General features: G+C 36.2%; 1 protein-coding gene across 3 annotated transcripts in view; it reads left to right on the top strand.

The window, feature by feature from the left end:
* Positions 1 to 5,743: 5,743 nt before the first annotated feature.
* The window catches only part of gdpd2 (glycerophosphodiester phosphodiesterase domain containing 2), an 18,566-nt gene continuing 15,591 nt past the window's right edge, over positions 5,744 to 8,718 (top strand). For 2 of the 3 annotated variants that reach the window (XM_007555102.2, XM_007555101.2), the window contains exon 1: positions 5,745 to 5,926. The gene's annotated coding sequence lies outside the window, so the exon portion shown is untranslated. Of the gene's footprint in view, positions 5,927 to 8,718 lie in introns of all 3 variants that reach the window. The other variant, XM_016672961.1, reaches the window with a different exon arrangement.

The raw sequence follows: 8,718 nt of genomic DNA, 5'->3' as shown, positions 1-8,718 counted from the left end.
TTAAAATAGCGTTGCTGGAAAATAATATCTCAGATCTTTCAGCAGTGGGAAATGAGCAGGAAATAAAAAAACATATTGCATAAAGGGCAAGTTGGTACTTTGACACCTGAAGAAGGATCTTATCAGCCTTTTTATTTATTTTTCACATTGTTTTCATTACGTTTGTGCATTCCAATGTCTTGAATGCATCTTCATTGATGTTCCTGTTAAAAAAGGTTGTGGGTTTACTTTTACATTACAACGCTAGACGTTCCTGGGTTCTAAACTTAACAATGGAGGTGATCTCAAGTTTGCTTTTCATTTCTGAAGCTATTCTGTGGAGCATCTCGTCTTTCTGTGAAGAATCTAGAAACCTCTAATGGACTCTTACTGCCTCAATTTTACATGGGTTTAATTCTTGTGAATGTAGGCGTAAAGCTGCCACCCAGCCAAAAGAAAGTCTTGTCAAGTTCTGACATGAAACTTGTTTTGATCACACAAGATGTTCGCTTATTTATTTATAAACATATCTTCAGCGTATTCCAGCGTGGGACCCCCAACTATGCATGCACACACACACACGCACACACACGCATATGTGTATATATAAATCTAAATATGCCTGAGGTACATTTTAGATTTAGATTTAGATGACCTAAGATATTTTAAAGTTGTTTAAAAAACAAAAAACAAAAAACCTTTGATAACAGCAAGGGAGGCCAAATGTTTTTGTACCTATCATTCTGTCCAGTTTATGACATTATAAAGTTGATGATGTTTTTGTTCTTTGTTGCTCTGAAATGAGAAAAATGTATGACAAAAACCTATTTTCAGAAGATTCTTTAAGAATCAAGAATAACTGAAACAGAACCCTTCTGACAACATGTTGGGAAACGTTACCTCCCACCCCTAATCTAAGGGAAACTAGAAACACAAAAATATAAAGCTTAGGAGGCTACAGTTACATTCCTTGAACATGTTCATTACATTTTTTTTATTTTTTTACAGAAAATTATTCTTAGATAATGAGACTTCAGTCTGGTCAGTTCTGAGTTTATTTCAGAATGAGCTGTTCAGGGCCGTTTTCTCACTTTAGATCCAAAGACGCTGCTGCTGGCCATGCCCCAAACTCAACGTTTACAATTGCTGCAAACAGATTTGCAATTGGTACATCTTTGAAAAGCAGATGTACGTACGTTGCCTTAGGAGATATCATGTGACTGGGGTGGCATTGAACACCTTTGGTATTAATTTAGATAGCACAAGTGGAATCCAAGGTTATAGGAAAGTAGAAGACAAAGACTGACATGATTTATGGTTAAGGTTTCCTGATAAAACAATGAACGTGACATGCACACCCCTGGAGAGCACAGCCATGTTTTTGTAGCAGTTTGTGAGTGGAACATGTCAAACAGGAAGAGCAGCAATGTAGAATCTGATAGCACGTCCACTTTTACCAGCATATGCACATTGGAATAAAATCAGTTTGTGAATAATTATTCCAAAATACTGGACTTTTAAAAACACTCAAAGTTATGAAGCGGATCTTTGTAGCTTGAGCTGTATTAGGAATGCACTTCTGCTTTAGGCTCCTTTTCTGTAAGCAGCTCTTGAATCTTAGTGATTTTCAAGTCTTGATCAAATTGTTTAAAACTCGTAAGTTGTTAATGATTTATTGCCTCTTATTAATTAATTCCCAGACTATTCTCTACTTTTGCTAGTTAGTCTACCGCAAAGACAACTTACACAATATGTAATTGCGCAACAGCTTTTGTAACTGTTTTTTTATATATATATATTATTTTAGTGTAAAAGTTGTATTAGGACTGCATGAAAAACAATTCAACTCTTCATTTCCCTCTGTCATTAAAGGAGGATCAAATGTAGGCAGAAGAGGAGCAGAAATAAAGGCATTAAATTGACAAAAAGCAGTTTACAAAAACAAAGTTCAAGGCTGAAAATCCAGAGATGTGCACTGAAGATAATGCTAAATAGGTTTAAAAGCAAACCAGGAGTAGTATCAAGCAGTGTAGAGCAGAATGAACAGATGAACCAGGAAAGGAACAGCTGTGAAAAAGAACAAACAGATTGGGAGAAGATGACTATTACTAAAGGAAACGTAGGAATTAATTATAATTGCAACACTAAATATGTCAAGCCTTTTTAAGCAATAATCCATAAAGTTCAGAAGTGATTTGAGAAGACCACATTAGCCAAAGCACAAACACCTGTAGATAGTGACAATGTGCAATGAGCTCTGAAGGAGTAATTGCTACGTAGCCTGGCACCAATCACAGAACAAAAGAACTAGATTCAGCTAATGCGCAACTCCATTCCAGAGAAGAAACTCAATCACTCACTTTTCCGCTTCTATGAGCATTAGCTTCTTCCCTTACCTGAGCTAATATTTCAGCTTTTAACACTCTATTATTCCTGTGCAGAAATAAAAGCAAATGACTCACCAAATATGCAACTATATACGAAGGTAGCCGTAGTAAAAAAAAAATAAATAAAAATTAGGCCAGTTTTTTTCCAAGGAATAACTGGGGTTTTCCTCCTCTCTGTTCTTTCATTCTTTTGTTAGTTGAGTTTATTAATTATTGATCCATTTACTTGTATTTATTTGCCAGATTTATCAAAAACATTGGAGATATGCACAAAGATGTTTGCATTCTTTACTATTAGCGACTTTCAAACAAGGTTGTTGAGCAGCTGAATAGGGAAAGGTCACGAACTTCCTCCTTCGCATTGCAACATCCACGTAAGAACAAACAGTTCTTTGCCTGAAGAGCTTTTCCGTCTTCTGATTTAATCAATGGGCACGGCTGAACTTTATTCAGATAAGCAGTTACAATAACATGTCCATTTTCAAAGTGCTCATACAGAACAGTCTTTGCTTTTACACATCCAGCACCATCAGACATATGGTGGTAGCTTTTGACCAGTCCATTGGTCAAAAGCTACCAATGGCTTTGGTAGCTTTTGACCAAAGCCATTGGTCAAAAGGGCATTAGATTAGGGCAATCTAATGCCCTAATCTAATGCATTAGGGCATTAGATTGCCCTAATGCAGGCAATCTTCAGGATCACCAGTCTTTGAGTCAATGACCTGTTCAAATGAGCACATAAAGGCCTGGAAATGAAGCGGATCGCCATCAAAAGGTTAAATGTCTCTTTTGGGTAACGAAGAGAGACTTTGTTGACGAGCCAACATGAAAGTTAATTTATTTTGTTTCTCCATGATGGATAACAGATTTTCATTGGTTGCTGAGTGAGCAGCTTGCTGCAGAGGCATGTGTGATATTGTTTTGCTTTCAGGATGAGAAAGCCCCAGAAAAAGAGGTGCAGACGTTTTCTCTGTCACATTTAGTTGCACTGTTTTTATTTGAAGCTCTGCATTGTCATTAACTGCACTTCTCCTTTTGGAACAAAAGTATTTGCATTAAGACTTTCAACAGCATTTCCTTTTGTTTTAAAATATGATTCCATTCCATTAGATTTCCATGAAACTGAGCTTTGCAGCACTGCAGATCCAGTTTTCAGCACTTTTACTTTTGCAGCAGTTGCAGCTATTTCTGCTTCCAGTTGAAGCTGTTCTTTCCTTTTCCTCAGTCGTTCCTCTTGTTCTTCAATAGCATGTTTTTCTTCGGGCATATTGTGACGTGTGAGCAAGGCAGCCATTTCAGCTTCTGCCCTGAGACGTGCAGATGATGTTGATGATTCTTTGGAGCTTGACCTGCTTCCTTGAACACTGTCAGATGGCAGCACATCATCATGAATGTCATTGTTTCAATTATTAGCAGATAATTGAGGTTCCATTTGCTCTTGAACCTCCACTCCTCCTCCTAACAGAGTTTCCTGTGACTGTAACATGTCAGAGGATGGCCTGCTTGAGCATATACAGCAAATTCTGCAGAGTTAACACTATGCCGAGTCTATTTGGTCCTTATCAGAATTGGTGCTAATTTAAATCTTTCCAGAGTTATTTCAACAATAAATTAATTTTAACATTTGAAAAAGTTATAACTACTCAAACTATTGTTGAAACAACTCTGTAAGAGTTAAATTAATGCCAATTCTGAAAGGGACCAAGTAGACTCGGCGTAGTGTAGATTTAACTCTGCGGAAGTTGTTTCAAAAAGTCACATTTCAACATCCTCAATAAACCCCTTATTATATTTAGTGATGCTTGAAAACCATGTATTTTGTTTATCTTTCTCATTAAGTGGAATTAAAGGCAGCAGAGATTCATGCAATACACACTGGCATCATCGAACAGGTGTGTCAACTCATCCAGATGTGATTTTACTTGTGAATATTTTTTATTATCTGTCATTAGCTTTTAAAGAGATGATATTACACCTTTCATTTTCTTTACATGCTTTTCCCGCTCTCTTTGGATACTTTCAATTTTATTTGCGAGAGCTTCCTCAGTGAGAACGATCGTTCTTCTATCCGTTTCAGGTTTTCTCAACAACAGATGCAGCAGATGACGATTCCCTCATTTTATCACTCATTTTAATCCAAAGTAAAGGAAATCCTTAAACTTCATTGGACGCACGCAGAGTCACAGAACACACTCGCACACCAAAATCCTGCAGCTGCAGTCCAACAGCAAAACGTAGCGAAGGGGGGCGTGTCACAACAACAGCTTCAGAACCAAACTGCGTTTAAAAGAGCACAGCACCAAACATCCAGGTTACACACCACTGTCGTCTGCTACTTCTCTGTCAACCGATCCTCTTTCGCTGGTGCAGTGGCGGTGGCGTTCCAGCTGTGCGAGAAACTTCTTTGTCCATTTTTTGCTGACAAATATTAAAGGCTGTAAAACGAGGTGACTGAGCAGCTGAATAGGGGAATCATTGTTGACGCACCACCTAGTCAAAACGTAAATCCAAGATGGTTTTAGTGTCATCAATATTGTCAATATCCAAGGTGGAACATCGGTGTCCAAAAGCAGCATAAAAACTGATTCGCAGGTGATCAAAGACAAAAAGTCATACAAGCTTAAAGTGGTCAGCAAAATTACTCACTCCACTCACTGAAGTCACCAGTGATCTACAAGCACCACGTGATCCACTCCTATCCACTACATTTACTTTTGTCATTCAGAAAGAAAATGAAACAAAAGCTTTTCCTTTAGCAGTTGTTGGATCAGCGACCATTCAGTTTGGAGAGTGACTCACAGTAACTTGAATTGGTACAAGTGATCAAATTTCCCATTAGTATTTCATAAAGAGATTTTATCTGCAGGACAGTAAGCTGCCTAACAGAAGAGCAGCAGTGGTTTGATTGTTTGACTCCTCTCTTTTCCCGGTGAGGTGGGATGTGTGTGGTGGACACAGGTCGCCAGTCCGTCACTGGGCAATAAAGAGACACACAGGACAAGCAACCAAGCACACACACTCACACACACCTAAGGACAATTTAGAAAAAAACAGTTACCTTAACGTTATGTCTTTGGACTGACCCGGGGAGAATCCAAGCGTTGACATTCAATGCAGAAATACATCAGGTCGGGTTTAGAACCGATGACTTTCTTGCTGCTTTTAAGTAAAGGTTGCTTTTTTTAAAGCAACATTTACAACATTTCAAATTAAATAAGTCCCTTATTATTTTTTTTATATACCGACACTTTAAAATAAAAGTCATTTTCACAAACCTAAATACTTAATGGGGATTTGAGAACATCTACCTGCGCAGCGCACATGGATCCTCCCACTCTCCCTCTCTCTCTCTCTCTCTCCTTCTCTCCCTCTCTCTCTCACTCTCTTTCTCTCTCTCCTTCCCCCTCCGAGCCCCCACATTCATTCATCAGGACCAATTTTCATTCAGCCCACGCATCAAGACTGCATTCAAAAAGATGCGAGAAGCGAAGCAGAGATGTAGAGGAGCCAAACGGAGCCGGGATCCGAAAAAGAACGCGTGTTTGTGAACCGGATTGAAGGTCTGTGTGTCACTCGTGGTTTCATTTCGGTAATAGAGGGTTCGGTGGAAACATTGCGCGTGGTTTTAATCCTCTTTGAAAAGCATGATTAAGCGGTTAGATTAGAGGGGTTTGTCTCCATGATGCAGCGGAGAGAACCTTTAATCAGATGTGCACATTTGTTCGCCATAAAGTTAACAGGCTGAAGCCAAATGGTTTTATCAGTCTGGTCTTATATACTATTTTTGTTTCCTTTTATATGTCTTTTTGTATTTATGTGAACACAAAACACTTAACTCTGAACAATACTTAATACATTTCTAAAAATATATTGAACAGTACAAAAAGAAGAAGAGTTAGGGGGTACAATAAAGTTTGTAAATAAAATATAAATTGTATCTACAATTTTTTTTATTTGTACATAAAAATACACATAAAAATTTAGTTGAGTTTGCCAGTAATACTTCTCAAATAAAAAGATTAAATTAAAGTACAAAAATTATGAGAAAATGATAAATCTCAGCAGTGACAAAATGTTAGAATTGTAGATTTTATTGCTATTTTTAGGCTTTTTAGATGGAAAAGTATAAAAGGAGTTTTTATGATTAATAATTAAAATAAATAAAAGGTCACCTTGTTGTTAAAGGTTTTCCAAGTAATGCAATAAAAAAGGGGAGAAGGAAATAGTTGCTGGAGGTTAAAATTTAACAGTGAATGAATTTGAAAAGGTTTCTAACAATGAAGCTTCTCTCTGAAATCTAAAAATGGGTCATCGGTAAAGAAGAGTTGAAATGTTTTGACCTGTATAAAGTATTTGTAGATGTTTGGTGAAAAACATCTTGAGTAAGCAAAGGCAACAAATACTTAAACTTTCATCTATTTTGTGGCATTTATTGTGATAAAGTTAAAAAATGTTAAGAAATTCATCACACTTTCTTTTTAGAAAAACATACATTTAGTTGTGGCTCAGTGACAGATCAGGTGCGTCGCATATCAATCATCAATCAAGTTTATTTATATGGCACATTTTAGCAATGAAGTTTGTAAATAAAATATAAATTCTATCTACAATTTTTACATAGAAATAGTAGTTCAAAGTGTTTCACATCATAAAAACACAAAATTACAAATATATGCAGAGGGTACAATCCTCAAAACGTCCTTTGCTTCATCGTCTTTCCCTTTGCTCTCCTGTCCACGCAGCTGCTGTTGAAAAAAAGTCTACTACGGCCACAAAACCTTTTTTAAAAAATAAAAATAAAAACAAAGCAAAACAAAAAAACTTCAAGACAAACAATTTAATATTTTGTCTCTTAAAATAAAACTCAATCTCTATCATATAGGCCCCTTCACCACTTGGATTAGATGATCTATTTGTTGCTCTAAGCAGCCCAGTAGAATTTTATTTATTCATTTTTCAAGAATATTTATATTTAAATATAAATATAAATATATTTATATAAAATATAAATTTATATTTAATTATATTTATATTTAATATTTATATTTATTTTCTCAAGTATTAACAGTGGAGAAGAAAAATGTTTCAAGCAAAAACAGCAACAAACTAAACTATGTTATCAGATTTGTATCACAATTCTTATCACTATAAACTCCTTTGCAGCAATACAAGAACAAAGAAAGATTTCACATTTATTTTAAGGGGGAAGTTGTTTTGCTAAACCTCATTTCGTCTATCCAGCAGTATAAACCTGACTCTCTAACATCTCTCATTAAGCTCATTTCGAAATCCACAGTTCTTTGAGTACAGGTTGCATGATGTGGTATGAAGTCTTAAAGAAAACTTTGTGAAACAAATTGCAAGTTGTTTCTACATGTGATAATTTACTCTGCCAGAAGGTGGTTATTTTTGTTTTCTGTTCTATTTCCCCAACATAAACTGCAAGAAAGAAAGTAATTTTGCAGAACAAATGAACACATAAGTGGGTTACTGTTTTAACAAAGAAGCATATTGTTTTCAGGTAACGATCACATATTTGTGTCCTTTTGTTACCGTGACATAAGCTGTCAAAGTGGTTAGTCTACAGTTCTTGCTCTACTTTCAGCTTAGGTTCAAGACTTCCTGGTTTCACTTGGTATGCAGACTTGCCCCAACAGGTCCCCATTAACTCTAATCTTCCAAATTATTTCTAGCAGGTTTTTTAATGTCAAGGTGTCATTTTAAAATAAATAGAAACAATAATAATGTTAAGTGTAAACATAAGTGCTTTTATTACAGCAAATTTGAATGTGTTTCATTTTGTCATTAATTTTGATGTTAATGCTAATGGCTAATTGTGATCAAAACATGAAGAAATGATTGTTCATCTGTCCTTTGCAAGCTAAATATGAATTTAATTTAGTTTAGTTTGGTTTTTTTAATGAAAACTGATATTTTAGGAGCCCTACTCCGGTGCTCTTGCTCATCATGAATATGTCGGCCTTATCTGGAGGAACTCGACACTTCTCATTGAGGTGACGATCTTACCGTGAACAAAATTCATTTAATACTGATAGTAATAATCTCCGCCTACTTAAATTTGGGTCATTTTCTGTCGACATTTATCCACTCACTGGTCACCAATGGGTAACTGATGTCAATTTGGTTGCATAACTTATTTTATCATGCTGTTGTAAGTACGCTGAAAACAAGCTAGCTTGTCTTAAAACAGCCAGATAAATGCAACCATGGCAACCAGTGAGCAGACTCTTTCTACAGTCAAGTTGCGCGCGCATCTGCTGTGTTTACATACAAATAATTCCAGTTAGTAAATCACTGCAGTTACATCAGTTCGTAATTATACGGGACTTTG

This window comes from Poecilia formosa, unplaced genomic scaffold (genome assembly GCF_000485575.1).
Source record: "Poecilia formosa unplaced genomic scaffold, Poecilia_formosa-5.1.2 Scaffold68, whole genome shotgun sequence".
Classification (NCBI taxonomy): Eukaryota; Metazoa; Chordata; class Actinopteri; order Cyprinodontiformes; family Poeciliidae; genus Poecilia; species Poecilia formosa.
The sequence above is the reverse complement of the archived record's forward strand: the minus strand, read 5'-3'. Positions and strand labels throughout refer to the sequence as shown.